The sequence below is a fragment of the Phyllobates terribilis genome, unplaced genomic scaffold (assembly GCF_046119375.1).
Source record: "Phyllobates terribilis strain yellow unplaced genomic scaffold, ASM4611937v1 Scaffold_131__1_contigs__length_4997060, whole genome shotgun sequence".
Classification (NCBI taxonomy): Eukaryota; Metazoa; Chordata; class Amphibia; order Anura; family Dendrobatidae; genus Phyllobates; species Phyllobates terribilis.
Genome location: NW_027362891.1, coordinates 1 through 18487, shown reverse-complemented (window position 1 = coordinate 18487; position 18487 = coordinate 1).

Here is an 18487-nt window from a genome sequence, read left to right as displayed (position 1 = left end):
GATGAGGGTGATAACGGACGCTGCGCTGAACGGCGGCGCGTAGGAACGGGCGGTGAAATAAGCGCGCCAAAAAAACTATAAAATTTACGTTTTTTTTCCGTAATTCATCAGATGAGCGTGATAACGGAAGCTGCGCTGAACGGCGGCGCGTAGGAACGGGCGGTGAAATAAGCGCGCCAAAAAAGCTATAAAGTGTACGTTTTTTTTCCATAATTCATTAGATGAGCGTGATAACGGAAGCTGCGTTGAACGGCGGCGCGTAGGAACGGGCGGTGAAATAAGCGCGCCAAAAAAACTATAAAGTTTACGTTTTTTTCCGTAATTCATCAGATGAGCGTGATAACGGACGCTGCGCTGAATGGCGGCGCGTAGGAACGGGCGGTGAAATAAGCGCGCCAAAAAAACTATAAAGTTTACGGTTTTTTTCCGTAATTCATCAGATGAGCGTGATAACGGATGCTGTGCTGAACGGCGGCACGTAGGAACGGGCGGTGAAATAAGTGCGCCAAAAAAACGATAAAGTTTACTTTTTTTTCTGTAATTTATCAGATGAGCGTGATAACGGACGCAGCCCTTAACGGCGGCGTCAGAGCGACTTTTTTTTGTTGCAGATTGAATTTTAAGTGCTTTTGGTATCATCAAACCTGTAGCCAGCTCTCATCCTCATTGAGCTATTCCAAGGGTGAGGGCTGGCTAGGGGTCGCCCTGGAGGCACCTGTAGCCAGCTCTCATCCTCATTGAGCTGCTCCAAGGGTGAGGGCTGGCTAGGGGTCGCCCTGGAGGCACCTGTAGCCAGCTCTCATCCTCATTGAGCTGCTCCAAGGGTGAGGGCTGGCTAGGGGTCGCCCTGGAGGCACCTGTAGCCAGCTCTCATCCTCATTGAGCTGCTCCAAGGGTGAGGGCTGGCTAGGGGTCGCCCTGGAGGCACCTGTAGCCAGCTCTCATCCTCATTGAGCTGCTCCAAGGGTGAGGGCTGGCTAGGGGTCGCCCTGGAGGCACCTGTAGCCAGCTCTCATCCTCATTGAGCTGCTCCAAGGGTGAGGGCTGGCTAGGGGTCGCCCTGGAGGCACCTGTAGCCAGCTCTCATCCTCATTGAGCTGCTCCAAGGGTGAGGGCTGGCTAGGGGTCGCCCTGGAGTCACCTGTAGCCAGCTCTCATCCTCATTGAGCTGCTCCAAGGGTGAGGGCTGGCTAGGGGTCGCCCTGGAGGCACCTGTAGCCAGCTCTCATCCTCATTGAGCTGCTCCAAGGGTGAGGGCTGGCTAGGGGTCGCCATGGAGGCACCTGTAGCCAGCTCTCATCCTCATTGAGCTGCTCCAAGGGTGAGGGCTGGCTAGGGGTCGCCCTGGAGGCACCTGTAGCCAGCTCTCATCCTCATTGAGCTGCTCCAAGGTGAGGGCTGGCTAGGGGTCGTCCTGGAGGCACCTGTAGCCAGCTCTCATCCTCATTGAGCTGCTCCAAGGGTGAGGGCTGGCTAGGGGTCGCCCTGGAGGCACCTGTAGCCAGCTCTCATCCTCATTGAGCTGCTCCAAGGGTGAGGGCTGGCTAGGGGTCGCCCTGGAGGCACCTGTAGCCAGCTCTCATCCTCATTGAGCTGCTCCAAGGGTGAGGGCTGGCTAGGGGTCGCCCTGGAGGCACCTGTAGCCAGCTCTCATCCTCATTGAGCTGCTCCAAGGGTGAGGGCTGGCTAGGGGTCGCCCTGGAGGCACCTGTAGCCAGCTCTCATCCTCATTGAGCTGCTCCAAGGGTGAGGGCTGGCTAGGGGTCGCCCTGGAGGCACCTGTAGCCAGCTCTCATCCTCATTGAGCTGCTCCAAGGGTGAGGGCTGGCTAGGGGTCGCCCTGGAGGCACCTGTAGCCAGCTCTCATCCTCATTGAGCTATTCCAAGGGTGAGGGCTGGCTACGTGTCGCCCTGGAGGCACTTGTAGCCAGCTCTCATCCTCATTGAGCGCGATAACGGACGCTGCGCTGAACGGCGGCGCATAGGAACGGGCGGTGAAATAAGCGCGCCAAAAAAAACTATAAAGTTTACGTTTTTTTTCCGTAATTCATCAGATGAGGGTGATAACGGACGCTGCGCTGAACGGCGGCGCGTAGGAACGGGCGGTGAAATAAGCGCGCCAAAAAAACTATAAAGTTTACGTTTTTTTTCCGTAATTCATCAGATGAGCATGATAACGGACGCTGCGCTGAATAGCGGCGCGTAGGAACGGGCGGTGAAATAAGCGCGCCAAAAAAACTATAAAGTTTACTTTTTTTTTCCGTAATTCATCAGATGAGCGTGATAACGGATGCTGTGCTGAACGGCGACACGTAGGAACGGGCGATGAAATAAGTGCGCCAAAAAAACGATAAAGTTTACGTTTTTTTTCTGTAATTTATCAGATCAGCGTGATAACGGACGCAGCCCTTAACGGCGGCGTCAGAGCGACTTTTTTTTGTTGTAGATTGAATTTTAAGTGCTTTTGCTATCATCAAACCTGTAGCCAGCTCTCATCCTCATTGAGCTGCTCCAAGGGTGAGGGCTGGCTAGGGGTCGCCCTGGAGGCACCTGTAGCCAGCTCTCATCCTCATTGAGCTGCTCCAAGGGTGAGGGCTGGCTAGGGGTCGCCCTGGAGGCACCTGTAGCCAGCTCTCATCCTCATTGAGCTGCTCCAAGGGTGAGGGCTGGCTAGGGGTCGCCCTGTAGGCACCTGTAGCCAGCTCTCATCCTCATTGAGCTGCTCCAAGGGTGAGGGCTGGCTAGGGGTCGCCCTGGAGGCACCTGTAGCCAGCTCTCATCCTCATTGAGCTGCTCCAAGGGTGAGGGCTGGCTAGGGGTCGCCCTGGAGGCACCTGTAGCCAGCTCTCATCCTCATTGAGCTGCTCCAAGGGTGAGGGCTGGCTAGGGGTCGCCCTGGAGGCACCTGTAGCCAGCTCTCATCCTCATTGAGCTGCTCCAAGGGTGAGGGCTGGCTAGGGGTCGCCCTGGAGGCACCTGTAGCCAGCTCTCATCCTCATTGAGCTGCTCCAAGGGTGAGGGCTGGCTAGGGGTCGCCCTGGAGGCACCTGTAGCCAGCTCTCATCCTCATTGAGCTGCTCCAAGGGTGAGGGCTGGCTAGGGGTCGCCCTGGAGGCACCTGTAGCCAGCTCTCATCCTCATTGAGCTATTCCAAGGGTGAGGGCTGGCTACGGGTATGCCCTGGAGGCACCTGTAGCCAGCTCTCATCCTCATTGAGCTATTCCAAGGGTGAGGGCTGGCTAGGGGTCGCCCTGGAGGCACCTGTAGCCAGCTCTCATCCTCATTGAGCTATTCCAAGGGTGAGGGCTGGCTACGTGTCGCCCTGGAGGCACCTGTAGCCAGCTCTCATCCTCATTGAGCTATTCCAAGGGTGAGGGCTGGCTAGGGGTCGCCCTGGAGGCACCTGTAGCCAGCTCTCATCCTCATTGAGCTATTCCAAGGGTGAGGGCTGGCTACGTGTCGCCCTGGAGGCACCTGTAGCCAGCTCTCATCCTCATTGAGCGTGATAACGGACGCTGCGCTGAACGGCGGAGCATAGGAACGGGCGGTGAAATAAGCGCGCCAAAAAAACTATAAAGTTTATGTTTTTTTTTCCGTAATTCATCAGATGAGGGTGATAACGGACGCTGCGCTGAACGGCGGCGCGTAGGAACGGGCGGTGAAATAAGCGCGCCAAAAAAACTATAAAATTTACGTTTTTTTTCCGTAATTCATCAGATGAGCGTGATAACGGAAGCTGAGCTGAACGGCGGCGCGTAGGAACGGGCGGTGAAATAAGCGCGCCAAAAAAGCTATAAAGTGTACGTTTTTTTTCCATAATTCATTAGATGAGCGTGATAACGGAAGCTGCGTTGAACGACGGCGCGTAGGAACGGGCGGTGAAATAAGCGCGCCAAAAAAACTATAAAGTTTACGTTTTTTTTCCGTAATTCATCAGATGAGCGTGATAACGGATGCTGCACTGAATGGCGGCGCGTAGGAACGGGCGGTGAAATAAGCGCGCCAAAAAAACTATAAAGTTTACGTTTTTTTTCCGTAATTCATCAGATGAGCGTTATAACGGAAGGTGCGCTGAACCGTGGCGCGTAGGAACGGGCGGTGAACTAAGCGCGCCAAAAAAACTATAAAGTTTACGTTTTTTTCCATAATTCATTAGATGAGCGTGATAACGGAAGCTGCGCTGAACGGCGGCGCGTAGGAAAAGGCAGTGAAATAAGCGCGCCAAAAAAGCTATAAAGTTTCCTTTTTTTTTCCGTAATTCATCAGATGAGCGTGATAACGGACGCAGCCCTTAACGGCGGCGTCAGAGCGACTTTTTTTTGTTGCAGATTGAATTTTAAGTGCTTTTGGTATCATCAAACCTGTAGCCAGCTCTCATCCTCATTGAGCTATTCCAAGGGTGAGGGCTGGCTAGGGGTCGCCCTGGAGGCACCTGTAGCCAGCTCTCATCCTCATTGAGCTATTCCAAGGGTGAGGGCTGGCTACGGGTCGCCCTGGAGGCACCTGTAGCCAGCTCTCATCCTCATTGAGCTGCTCCAAGGGTGAGGGCTGGCTAGGGGTCGCCCTGGAGGCACCTGTAGCCAGCTCTCATCCTCATTGAGCTATTCCAAGGGTGAGGGCTGGCTACGGGTCGTCCTGGAAGTACCTGTAGCCAGCTCTCATCAAGAAAAAGCTACGCCTACTAAGTTGCATTAACCAATCGGAGCAGATTCATGATTTACATTCAAATAAACCATCATTTTAGGAAAAGGAAAAGGAGTTTTGGAGGGAAGTTTAATTTGATCCAGTGCTCAGGAGCAACAAGGGTGATTAGTGCACAAGAGAAGCTGTGACCTTAGCCAATTACAACCATGCCGCCCAAAAGAAGGTAAGTACACCTGGTGGGATAGTGAGTGGGAGGGAAATATGAATCTGCAGAGGTATGTGTTGCTTCTAGAAATACTCTTTCTGGACACCATTGCAGCATGCATTCTGGGGTACACTGAGACCATGGGAGTATTTGCAGAAGAGGTTAACATACAGCATGTATTGGGATCAGGTGCCTAACTATACTGCAGCATCATCTGAGCTTGTACTGGAATCAGGTGTATAAGTATACTTGTACTCATATAGCTTGTACTGGAATCAGGTGTATAAGTATACTTGTACTCATATAGCTTGTACTGGAATCAGGTGTATAAGTATACTTGTACTCATATAGCTTGTACTGGAATCAGGTGTATAAGTATGCTTGTACTCATATAGTTTGTACTGGAATCAGGTGCCTAATCTGATGTCCTCTCTGTGACCTCTGCAAACTTTTTAGCTTGGTTGTATTACTGTGGTGGGGGGAGGGGGAAGGATTGCGGTGTGAAAGTGTATTATAACATCATGTTAAGGCTTGCAATTGTTCAGGCTCAGTCACAGAAAGGGTTTATGTTTTTGGCGCGGTCTTTCTGTATCTTTCAAAGTTTGCAGTGTGAAAAGGCTTTAAACTGTATATGTACTTGCTCGCTCACTCGTTTTTTCTCCTTTTTGACTGATAAATGAGTGCCGGTCATGTGCAAAACTGTATACGCATTTGCATAGTCAATACCACATTAATTTTTTGCACGGTATCTTTGTCAATCTAAATAATTCTTGCAAAACCTCAGATTTGCGCAAGATCTAGGAACATGCATATGATAAAAAACCGCATGTGTTATGTGCACAATATTGCCACAATTTGTGTAGTATGCTATAAAAGTGCATTAACTTGTGCTAAACAATTGCTCCTTAAAAAATTGTGTACGTTTGTCCGTTTTTGTGACCAAAAATGAGGGCTGGCTATTGGTGGTCAAAATACACTCTAGAGCCAGCCCTCATCTTTTTAAAAAATTCTATGGCAATGATGAGACGTGCCTTTTCTCATGAGCTGTGTATTTGTTGTAAAAAAAAATCAGATTTTTGAAATCCAGTTATCCTGCTGAAACATAAAAAATGCTGGTTGATATTAGTGGGTGGAAAAGCTAGATTCTCACTGATATTGTTCCTGATCTTCCATTTTTCTTTTTTACAGCGGCTTCAGGATGCTGAAGACATGTCCACTATGTTACAAAGCATTTACTCAACTGCCACAGCACCTTACACGACAATGCCTTAGATGCTGTACACAAGAGGAGAAGGATGCGCTAGTGAAAGAATCTAGAAACTCACTGATAGCAATTGCAACAAAAGGAACATATATCCCTTATGACAAGATTCCAGAGATCACTACAAAGGACGATCTTATCTCCTTCCTGGAGGACAGAGGGTTTATAGTACCCGAGAAACCAACTATGGCCAGGTATGCCCCACTAGCATCTTATTCTTTGAATACTGATGTTCATACTTGTGTAAGCTTTATAGATTTGCATATATGTTCTGAACTATGCCAAATAATCACGTGTATTTTATATTTACAGGATTGTTGAAGATGAGGGGGCATCACCTGTGCAGGAGGAGCTGACAGCCAGTGAGCAAGAGCTGCCTAATGAGGAGGAAGTGCTGCCTGTTGAGGAGGAAATGTCTACAGTCATCGAGGAGGAGTCACCCGTCCCAGAGGAAGAGCCGCCCGTCCCAGAGGAAGAGCCGCCCGTCCCAGAGGAAGAGCTGTCCGTCACAGAGGAAGAGCCGTCCGTCACAGAGGAAGAGCCGCCCGTCACAGTGGAAGAGCCGCCCGTCCCAGAGGAAGAGCCGCCCGTCCCAGAGGAAGAGCCGTCCGTCACAGAGGAAGAGCCGTCCGTCACAGTGGAAGAGCCGTCCGTCCCAGAGGAAGAGCCGCCCGTCACAGTGGAAGAGCCGCCCGTCCCAGAGGAAGAGCCGCCCGTCCCAGAGGAAGAGCCGCCCGTCCCAGAGGAAGAGCCGTCCGTCACAGAGGAAGAGCCGTCCGTCACAGAGGAAGAGCCGCCCGTCACAGTGGAAGAGCCGTCCGTCACAGAGGAAGAGCCGCCCGTCCCAGAGGATTATGATGTCTACAGGTCAGTGTAAATTTATACAAGGAATTTACTTTAATCCCTTGCTCAAACATTGCCTTGGCCTCAGCACATCCTGGCTTTTAGGCCACTTTAAAAAATTGTCAACACTGCTGGCCTACTCAAGATTGTACTTCACGTTATTACTAAGGATTTTTATAATTTACAGGACTGTTGAAGATGAGAAGCCATCTACATCAACTGGCACATCGGCACGCCGAGCCATATCAAATCCTGAATTGGTGCATCTTTCAGCTGCAGAAGACTATACATCCTCTGAAACATCCGACAGTGAAGCCGATCAACAACCAGAGACCAGAGAAAGAGAGGAAAATACCAGCCAAACAGATGAAGACAGGCCGAGGTCAGTTAGTGTGTGTAACATTCTCACTCATCATGCTTTTATATATATATACATATCTATATATATCTATATATATATATCTATATATATATATATATATATATATATATTGAGCAAAAAAACAATACAAATAATGTTTAACTGGGACAATTAATAGCATATCCCACAACTTTACAGCCCTTACAAAGTAATTTTTTCTCCTATTTTAGGCAATAGATTTCCCTTCCATTGCAGCCATAAAACAGGATGCCAAAAAAGTGCCCTACACACAGACAGCTCTGTGGGGCACACAGCTTTGGCGGGGCATACTAAAATGCACTGCCATTACGATTTTCATCTGTGGGCCAGTAGAGGATGATGTACTAGCTTTACCCACAGATGAACTTCAGAACACGCAGTGTTCAGCAGTGGATGCTGCGTATAAAGGGCAGGCAGCCAGCAAAGTGCTGCTGCCAGTCAGAGCACTGGGGTCCACAGAAATCGGGCCTGGGGACACAGAAATGTTTACCACCCCTGACAACGGTGAGTGGAACCCCCAGCTGTCAAGGTCCCCGACATTTCCCCAGATTCTTCCACTGGGTGAGGGCCCCATGAATGCGTCGTTACAGGGAACCCTGGACTCACAGGCCCCATAGCGGCTGCATAGTCTACTGCCATTGGCAGGACGTCACTATATATATGCTGTATATGCTTACACAGTATTTTTCTCAAAGTTCTAATTTGTTTCTACTCTGACCTGTTGTTCTTTCTTCCAAATTTGTAGGATGACAAGCCAGAAATGGACTGTTGACAAGAGGATCAAAATGAAAGATGCAGGTTATTATGATCACCATTCTCTGTCTCATCCAATATTAAAAGGTTTTTCCTCTTATTTGCAGAACCATTGCAAGCTGGAAAGATACAAACAAATTGTTGAAAATGTGTCAAGGTTTTTATACTTTATGAACAAACGCCGTGTGAGCCTCAACTTTGCGACAAAGATTGAAAACGCCCATTTATTTTTCAAAAACCTTCAAGATCTCGGTCTGTGCAACCAAACTGTCACCAACTACATTAAGAATGTCCGGAAATTTGTACATTATCAACTATTTGCAACCAATTTACGCGATAAAAATGAAAAACTCTTCAAGGCAATGAAGTATTTCCAGTATGTGACTGCGGATATTCAGAAGAAATTTTCCAAGGGAGTTGCAAAAGAAGTTGTCAGCAAAAGGTATGTCAGCTAATTTTTATCCTTTCAGATGTATGCACAATTATTATTTTTTCTCTTTTCTCTCTCCCGCCAGGATTTTTCATACATGACTTAAAAATAGGCCTCACCTATCAGTCACATTTATTAATCTTTCTCTTAGGTACCTGGAGTTGCATAAATTGGACAAAACACCTCAGCAATGCCAGGAGATCCTGACCGTTGCAAAGCCAGCTTTCCTGCAAGCCATCGAGGATGTCCAAGGAGGATCCCGAAATGAAGTGCATCAGTTGGAGATTCTCTATTACCTTGAGGCCTTAATCATACTAAAACACTTACAAAGACCAGGAGTTGTCAGAAACATGACGGTAAGTAACAACCTACTCATTATCCTGATTTAAAGCCACATGTCTATCTAACTTTCCCATGTCTTGACTCACAGGTTTCTGAGTGGACAGAGAGGATGCGTCACATCTATCAAAATGAACAGCTAATAATTGTCGGAGTTAAATCCCATAAGACTGCTGCCCACCAAGTAGCCTGTTTTGTGCTTACTGAAGAAGAAGAAAAGGTAAGATGTTCCTGTCACTACGATGGCACCCACATTAGAGAGGGATCTGTTAGTTGTCATGACTTCAACCCGTAGGATTAGTGGCATTCTGTCCCTTTTAGTAGATCCTCCCTTTAACCAGATTTTACAGGACAACTTGGTGCTACATCCTCATGCAGGTGTGTTGGGAGTCTTTCCCCTATTTCCCTGCAGTATCCAGGATGCTAAACCATAGTATCGGTGTCCAGAATAGTGCATTTTCTTAACAATAATGCTTGTTGCAGCAGCATCCAGAATGCATTATCAGTAGGAACAGATATGCTCTCCCTTATCACAGATGTTCTGCACTTTAAATGAATGGTGGGCAGTTTATAGTCTGACATATGTTTGGTGTGAGGTGACTTTTCTATATATTTAGATTGTGTGGTTCCTATCATGCTCTGAAATCCAACTGAGGCGGAGGAGAGATACTGCCCTTTTAGTCTGTAGGTTTCGCTCTCCTGGTTAGGCACATCCCTCCCTCACGTTGGTGCGGTCATTGACTCCAGTAATTAATTTAGTCTATTTCAAATTTTCTTATCTTAATATTGAAGGGCCCAACTCAATTTTTATTAAGTGGTTTACTGTTTTTTGTTTTGTTTATTTACAGTGGTTTAACATCTACTTTAAAAAAGTGAGACGGGTGCTGGCCAAAAAAGACAGTCCAGATAAATTATTCTTATCAACTACAGGAAGACAGATATATAATGTATCCACCGACCTTCATCGCTACCAGAAGAAGTAAGTCTTAAAAGTTAAAAATCCTACATATTAGATGTTGTGCCATGTATTTATGATCTACTCTATTGCTATCTAGGTACAAACTTAAATCCATCTCTAGTCAGGTGGCAAGAAAAACTTGTGAAACATGGACCGTGTCACATTTAACAGAGACACAGAGGTATCTTTTCTCCAAATATCTCAGTCATTCCAACATGACAGCAGAGAGGAATTACAGAGAAAAAACATTAGGAGACCTCTGCCAAGCATACACACTGGTCTTGGCAGCAGGGAAATCATCGGAAAATCAACCTCAACCCAGCAGCTCAAGGTAATTTATTGCAAAGCAGTTATGATCTATTTCACCAAATTGTTGATAAAATGTAATATTCTGTTTTCTATCTCCCCTAAAGAGAAGCAGAAGAGAGCAATGGAGAAGAGGAGCAAATGGTCCAGCAAGCTGAAGACTACAGTGCCCAGGGTGAAACAGAGGACCTCGGTGTGTCAAATTTAAATACTAAGACTCAAAGGTGGGTATATTATTAAATCAAGCAAGCTAGTAGGAGTTGGCAAACTGTACATAGCTTGTGATGTTATGGACAATGACTTGTTCTTCTGAGCATCCTCAGCACCTATACCCAGGCAAAGTGCTCTCAGTAGCGGCCACTTGTAGACAGTATGCGGAAGGGTATATTACAGGCGTTTATTGATGATATCTCCATCGCAGAACAAACCTCGATGCCTAAACTTTTAGGATTGATAGAAGATATCCTTATACCACTCTAAGTGCCCAGAAAATGTAATGTTATTATTTATATCAGGCGGAGAGCACCAATCGAACCTAGGGTCACAACAAGGTCCATGAAGACAGGGATGCAGTTGAGGAAAAGGAAACACCCAGGGTAATTGGTCAATATACTCATTCACATTGTCCTTGAACAATAAACATTTCGGTTTTAACATATGTATTCCCCTTCTTTCCTTTAAAGAGATTAAGAAGACGGCAGTGATCAGCTCCCAAGAAAGAATGAGGCGTTTCGGAGACTAAAGTTCCGGTCTTGCTAAAGTTTCTGAATTCATGTTTTATTTGTTTCTTTTCTATTCTAGGTTGTTCTACAATTCCAGGTGAACGGGGCCCTCGAAGCAATGGGAGAAGATTTTCTTTATTATAAACATTTGTACTGTTTGTATTAGTGTTAAAGGGATTCTGTCACCAGGTTTTAGCCATCTCATCTGAGCGCACCATAATGTGGACACAGACATCTTTATTCCAGTGATATATCACTTACTAGGCTGCTCAGTGTAGTTTGCATTAAAACACTGTTAAATCATCTGGAGATTATCATTAGAGCACTACTCCAGTAGTCCAGTCATACTTGGGAGCTGCCAAATCTGCAACAGAGAAAACAGTAATTTTATCAAAATGACAGCAAGGAGCTCAGTAAGTGAAACATTGCTGGATCAGGATTTCTATCTCTACATTATGCTGCTGTCCGATGGGATGTCAAAAACCTGGTGACAGAGTCCTTTTAATAACTATTTTAAAGATAAATATAAAGTGGAAGTCCTATGGCTATGATGAAACAATTCTGACAACTGTTCAAATGGCACAATCATTTACTACCGTCAGGTTTCTGAGCCGTTTAGTCTAATGCTTTGTCAGTATTACTAGAATCCATAATAAATTAAAGGTCAGGTAGCCATAAAAGTGCTCCTGCCAGTCAGAGCAGTGCAGTCCCTGGAAATCAGGCCTAGGGAAGCAGAATATATTACCATCCCTAACAACGGTAAGCATGACCCCCAGCTGTCCAGCAACCCGACATGTAGAACTGCCTATAAAAATGACCATTTGTCCAGTCAGTGCATCACTCTCTGGTGCCCTTTTACACTGGCACACTGCTTTCTGTCTCTCTCTCTTTCTCTCTCTCCAGTGCAATGCTCTCTGGTGCTCTTTCACTCTCTTTCCAGTGCACCACTCTCTGATGTGTTCTCTTTCTCCCTACTGCACCGCTCTCTGGCACTCCTCTGTCTTTATAGTGCAGTGCTCTCTTTTGTGCTCTCTCAGTCTCCAGTGCATCACTGGCGCTCACTTTTGATCTCTCCCCATTGCACCACTCTCTCGCATGCTCTCTCTCTGGTGCTTTCTTTCCATCCAAAGTGCCTTTTTTTGTCTCTGTGCCTTCACGAGCCTCTCAATCTCTGTCTTTGCCCATCTGTGGCTCTCTATCGGTCTCTGTGCCTCTCTGTCCCTCCCTGTGCTTCTATTTACCTTTTGCATCCCTCTATGTGCCTACCTTTGCCCCTTTGCTCCCCTCTTTGCCTCTATGTGCCTCTCAATGACTCTCTCTCATGCACACCTCTTCCTGTAGGTCAAAGGTAAGAAGCACTACTCAAGTTGCAGCAGAGAAGATTAATTGGTAAGTAACCACAAAGCTACACAGTGTTTAACACTTGTGTATTTTTTAAGAATCTTGTTCCTGTAGGATGCTTCCTGAACATTAAAGTGAATTGTCAGGAAACATCTTTAAGCTACAGGATCCTTGAAAAATATGCAAGTTTTTATTGGATGATTTGTCAGGCTATCAACAATCACACAGGGCCACAGGCCCGTCAACAGGGCAATAGCCCACTCCACAAGGCCAATGACCCTTTGCAAAGGGCCAGAGGTCCCTTTCCGCAGTGCCATAGGCATTTCCACAGGGCCATAACCCACTCCAGCTCTCTCCACAGGGCAACAGGCCCATTTGAAGGGCCACAGATCCCTCTTCAGGGTCACAGGCCTTTCCACAGGGCCGCACCCACCTTCAGCTCTCTCCACAGGGCCATAGGCCCTTTCCTCAGGGCCACAAGCCCCTCCAGCTCTCTCCACAGGGCAACAGACCACTATACAGGGTCACAGGCCTTTCCACAGGGCCACAAGCCCCTTCAGCTCTCTCCACAGGACCACAGGCTCCTACCGGGCCACAGGCCTTTACACAGTGCCACAAGCCCCTCCAGCTCTTTCCACAGGCAATCATGTTGCATGTTGTTTACTGCAAAAGACTTCATAGGCCCCAATCTTACTCCAGAGCCTTCCACAGGCCCCTCCAGCCCACTCCACATGGCCTTTTTTAGCAGAGCAAAACTCCCTCCAGCTCTCTTTACATCACTACATGCCCCTCTGCGGGCAAACAACCCCTTCAACTCTCTCCACAGTACCATAGGCTCCTTCTGCCGGGCCACAAGCATTTCCACAGGGCCACAATCCCCTCCAACTCTTCTCCACAGGACAACAAGCTCTCATTACAGGGCCATAGCTCCCCTCCACAGGGCCAAATGCACTTTCTGCATGGACACAGCCCCATTTAGCTCTCTCCACAGAGACACAAGGCCCGTCTGCAGAGCACAAGCCCCCTCTTCAAGGCCAAAAGGCCTTTCTACATGGCCATAGTCATTTCCATAGGGCACGAGCCCCTCCAGCTCTCTCCACAGGGCAACGGACCCCTATACAGGGTCACAGGCCTTTCCACAGGGCCACAACACCTTCAGCTCTCTCCACATGACCACAGGCTCCTACTGGGCCACAGGCCTTTCCACAGTGCCACAAGCCCCTCCAGCTCTCTCCACAGGCAATCATGTTGCATGTTGTTTACTGCAAAGGACTTCATAGGCCCAAATCTTACTCCAGAGCCTTCGAAAGGCCCCTCCAGCCCGCTCCACATGGCCTTTTCGTCAGGACACAACTCCCTCCAGCTCTCTTTACATCGCCACATGCTCCTCAGCGGGGCCACAGACACCTATACAGGGTCACAGGCCTTTCCACAGGGCCTCAACCCCTTCAGCTGTCTCCACAGGACCACAGGCTTTTCCACAGCCCACAACTCCTTCCAGCTCTCACCACAGGGCCACAGCCCCTTCCACAGGGCTAAAGGGCGTATCCATAGGGCCACAGACCTTTCCACAGGGCCACAACACCCTCCAGCTCTCTCCACAGGACAAGAAGCTCTCTTTACAGGGCCATAGCTCACCTCCACAGGGCCAAAAGCACTTTCCACACGGCCACAACTCCCAACAGCTCTCTCCACAGAGTCACAGGGCCCGTCTGCAGGGCACAAGCCCCCTCTTCAAGGCCAAAAGGCCTTTCTACATGGCCATAGTCATTTCCATAGGGCACGAGCCCCTCCAGCTCTCTCCACAGGGCAACGGACCCCTATACAGGGTCACAGGTCTTTCCACAGGGCCACAATCCCCTCCAACTCTTCTCCACAGGACAACAAGCTCTCTTTACCGGGCCATAGCTCCCCTCCACAGGGCCAAATGCACTTTCTGCATGGCCACAGCCCCCTTTAGCTCTCTCCACAGAGACACAAGGCCCGTCTGCAGGGCACAAGCCCCCTCTTCAAGGCCAAAAGGCCTTTCTACAGGGCCATAGTCATTTCCATAGGGCACAAGCCCCTCCAGCTCTCTCCACAGGGCAACGGACCTCTATACAGGGTCACAGGCCTTTCCACAGGGCCACAACACCTTCAGCTCTCTCCACAGGACCACAGGCTCCTACTGGGCCACAGGCCTTTCCACAGTGCCACAAGCCCCTCCAGTTCTCTCCACAGGCAATCATGTTGCATGTTGTTTACTGCAAAGGACTTCATAGGCCCAAATCTTACTCCAGAGCCTTCCACAGGCCTCTCCAGCCCGCTCCACATGGCCTTTTCCTCAGGCCACAACTCCCTCCAGCTCTCTTTACATCGCCACATGCCCCTCTGCGGGGCCACAGACCCCTATACAGGGTCACAGGCCTTTCCACAGGGCCTCAACCCCTTCAGCTGTCTCCACAGGACCACAGGCTTTTCCACAGCCCACAACTCCTTCCACCTCTCACCACAGGGCCACAGCCCCTTCCACAAGGCTAAAGGGCCTATTCATAGGGCCACAGACCTTTCCACAGGGCCACAACACCCTCCAGCTCTCTCCACAGGACAAGAAGCTCTCTTTACAGGGCCATAGCTCACCTCCACAGGGCCAAATGCACTTTCCACACGGCCACAACTCCCAACAGCCCTCTCCACAGTGTCACAGGGCCCGTCTGCAGGGCACAAGCCCCCTCTTCAAAGCCAAAAGGCCTTTCTACATGGCCATAGTCATTCCCATAGGGCACAAGCACCTCCAGCTCTCTCCACAGGGCAACGGACCCCTGTACAGGGTCACAGGCCTTTCCACAGGGCCACAAAACCTTCAGCTCTCTCCACAGGCAATCATGTTGCATGTTGTTTACTGCAGAGGACTTCATAGGCCCAAATCTTACTCCAGAGCCTTCCACAGGCCCCTCCAGCCCACTCCACATGGCCTTTTCCTCAGGCCACAACTCCCTCCAGCTCTCTTTACATCGCCACATGCCCCTCTGCGGGGCCACAGACCCCTATACAGCGTCACATGCCTTTCCACAGGGCCTCAACCCCTTCAGCTCTCTCCACAGGACCGCTGCCTCCTTCTGCCGGGCTACAAGCCTTTCCACAGGGCCACAATCCCCTCCAACTCTTCTCCGCAGGACAACAAGCTCTCTTTACCGGGCCATAGCTCCCCTCCACATGCACTTTCTGCATGGACACAGCCCCCTTTAGCTCTCTCCACAGAGACACAAGGCCCGTCTGCAGGGCACAAGCCCCCTCTTCAAGGCCAAAAGGCCTTTCTACATGGCCATAGTCATTTCCATAGGGCACGAGCCCCTCCAGCTCTCTCCACAGGGCAACGGACCCCTATACAGGGTCACAGGCCTTTCCACAGGGCCACAACACCTTCAGCTCTCTCCACAGGACCACAGGCTCCTACTGGGCCACAGGCCTTTCTACAGTGCCACAAGCCCCTCCAGCTCTCTCCACAGGCAATCATGTTGCATATTGTTTACTGCAAAGGACTTCATAGGCCCAAATCTTACTCCAGAGCCTTCCACAGGCCTTTCCAGCCCGCTCCACATGGCCTTTTCCTCAGGCCACAACTCCCTCCAGCTCTCTTTACATCGCTACATGCCCCTCTGCGGGGCCACAGACCCCTATACAGGGTCACAGGCCTTTCCACAGGGCCTCAACCCCTTCAGCTGTCTCCACAGGACCACAGGCTTTTCCACAGCCCACAACTCCTTCCACCTCTCACCACAGGGCCACAGCCCCTTCCACAAGGCCAAAGGGCCTATCCATAGGACCACAGACCTTTCCACATGGCCACAACACCCTCCAGCTCTCTCCACAGGACAAGAAGCTCTCTTTACAGGGCCATAGCTCACCTCCACAGGGCCAAATGCACTTTCCACACGGCCACAACTCCCAACAGCCCTCTCCACAGAGTCACAGGGCCCGTCTGCAGGGCACAAGCCCCCTCTTCAAAGCCAAAAGGCCTTTCTGCATGGCCATAGTCATTTCCATAGGGCACGAGCCCCTCCAGCTCTCTCCACAGGGCAACGGACCGCTATACAGGGTCACAGGCCTTTCCACAGGGCCACAACACCTTCAGCTCTCTCCACAGGACCACAGGCTCCTACCCGGCCACAAGCTTTTACACAGTGCTACAAGTCCCTCTAGCTCTCTCCACAGGCAATCATGTTGCATGTTGTTTACCGAAAAAAGGACTTCATAGGCCCAAATCTTACTTCAGACCCTTCCACAGGCCCCTCCAGCCCGCTCCACATGGCCTTTTCCGCAGGCCACAACTCCCTCCAGCTCTCTTTACATCGCCACATGCCCCTCTGCGGGGCCACAGACCCCTATACAGGGTCACAGGCCTTTCCACAGGGCCTCAACCCCTTCAGCTCTCTCCACAGGACCACTGGCTCCTTCTGCCGGGCCACAAGCATTTCCACAGGGCCACAATCCCCTCGAACTCTTCTCCACAGGACAACAAGCTCTCTTTACAGGGCCATAGCTCCCCTCCACAGGGCCAAATGCACTTTCTGCACGGCCACAGCCCCCTTTAGCTCTCTCCACAGAGACACAGGGCCCATCTGCAGGACACAAGCCCCCTCTTCAAGGCCAAAGGGCCTTTCTACATGGCCATAGTCATTTCCATAGGGCACAAGCCCCTCCAGCTCTCTCCACAGGGCAACGGACCCCTATACAGGGTCACAGGCCTTTCCACAGGGCCACAACACCTTCAGCTCTCTCCACAGGACCACAGGCTACTACCGGGCCACAGGTCTTTCCACAGTGCCACAAGCACCATCCAGCTCTCTCCACAGGCAATCATGTTGCACTTTTGCAACAAGAGTCAATTTTTGTTGCAGTTCGGCAACATTGGAGTCAACCCTGTTGCAAATCGGACACGAAGCTTGAAAATTTAGATGTTTACTGCAAAGGACTTCATAGGCCCCCATCTTACTCCAGAGCCTTCCACAGGCCCCTCCAGCACGCTCCACATGGCCTTTTCCGCAGGCCACAACTCCCTCCAGCTCTCTTTACATCGCCACATGCCCCTCTGCGGGGCCACAGACCCCTATACAGGGTCACAGGCCTTTCCACAGGAACTCAATCCCTTCAGCTCTCTCCACAGGACCACAGACTTTTCCACAGCCCACAACTCCTTCCAGCTCTCACCAGAGGGCCACAGCCCCTTCCACAAGGCTAAAGGGCCTATCCATAGGGCCACAGACATTTCCACAGGGCCACAACACCCTCCAGCTCTCTCCACAGGAAAAGAAGCTCTCTTTACAGGGCCATAGCTCACCTCCACAGGGCCAAATGCACTTTCCACACGGCCACAACTCCCAACAGCTCTCTCCACAGAGTCACAAGGCCCGTCTGCAGGGCACAAGCCCCCTCTTCAAGGCCAAAAGGCCTTTCTACATGGCCATAGTCATTTCCATAGGGCACGAGCCCCTCCAGCTCTCTCCACAGGGCAACGGACCCCTATACAGGGTCACAGGCCTTTCCCCAGGGCCACAATCCCCTCCAACTCTTCTCCACACGACAACAAGCTCTCTTTACCGGGCCATAGCTCCCCTCCACAGGGCCAAATGCACTTTCTGCATGGCCACAGCCCCCTTTAGCTCTCTCCACAGAGACACAAGGCCCGTCTGCAGGGCACAAGCCCCCTCTTCAAGGCCAAAAGGCCTTTCTACATGGCCATAGTCATTTCCATAGGGCACAAGCCCCTCCAGCTCTCTCCACAGGGCAACGGACCCCTATACAGGGTCACAGGCCTTTCCACAGGGCCACAACACTTTCAGCTCTCTCCACAGGACCACAGGCTCCTACTGGGCCACAGGCCTTTCCACGGTGCCACAAGCCCCTCCAGCTCTCTCCACAGGCAATCATGTTGCATGTTGTTTACTGCAAAGGACTTCATAGGCCCAAATCTTACTCCAGAGCCTTCCACAGGCCTTTCCAGCCCACTCCACATGGCCTTTTCCTCAGGCCACAACTCGCTCCAGCTCTCTTTACATCGCCACATGCACCCTCTGCGGGGCCACAGACCCCTATACAGGGTCACAGGCCTTTCCACAGGGCCTCAACCCCTTCAGCTCTCTCCACAGGACCACTGGCTCCTTCTGCCGGGCCACAAGCATTTCCACAGGGCCACAATCCCCTCCAACTCTTCTCCACAGGACAACAAGCTCTCTTTACAGAGCCATAACTCCCCTCCACAGGGCCAAATGCACTTTCTGCACGGCCACAGCCCCCTTTAGCTCT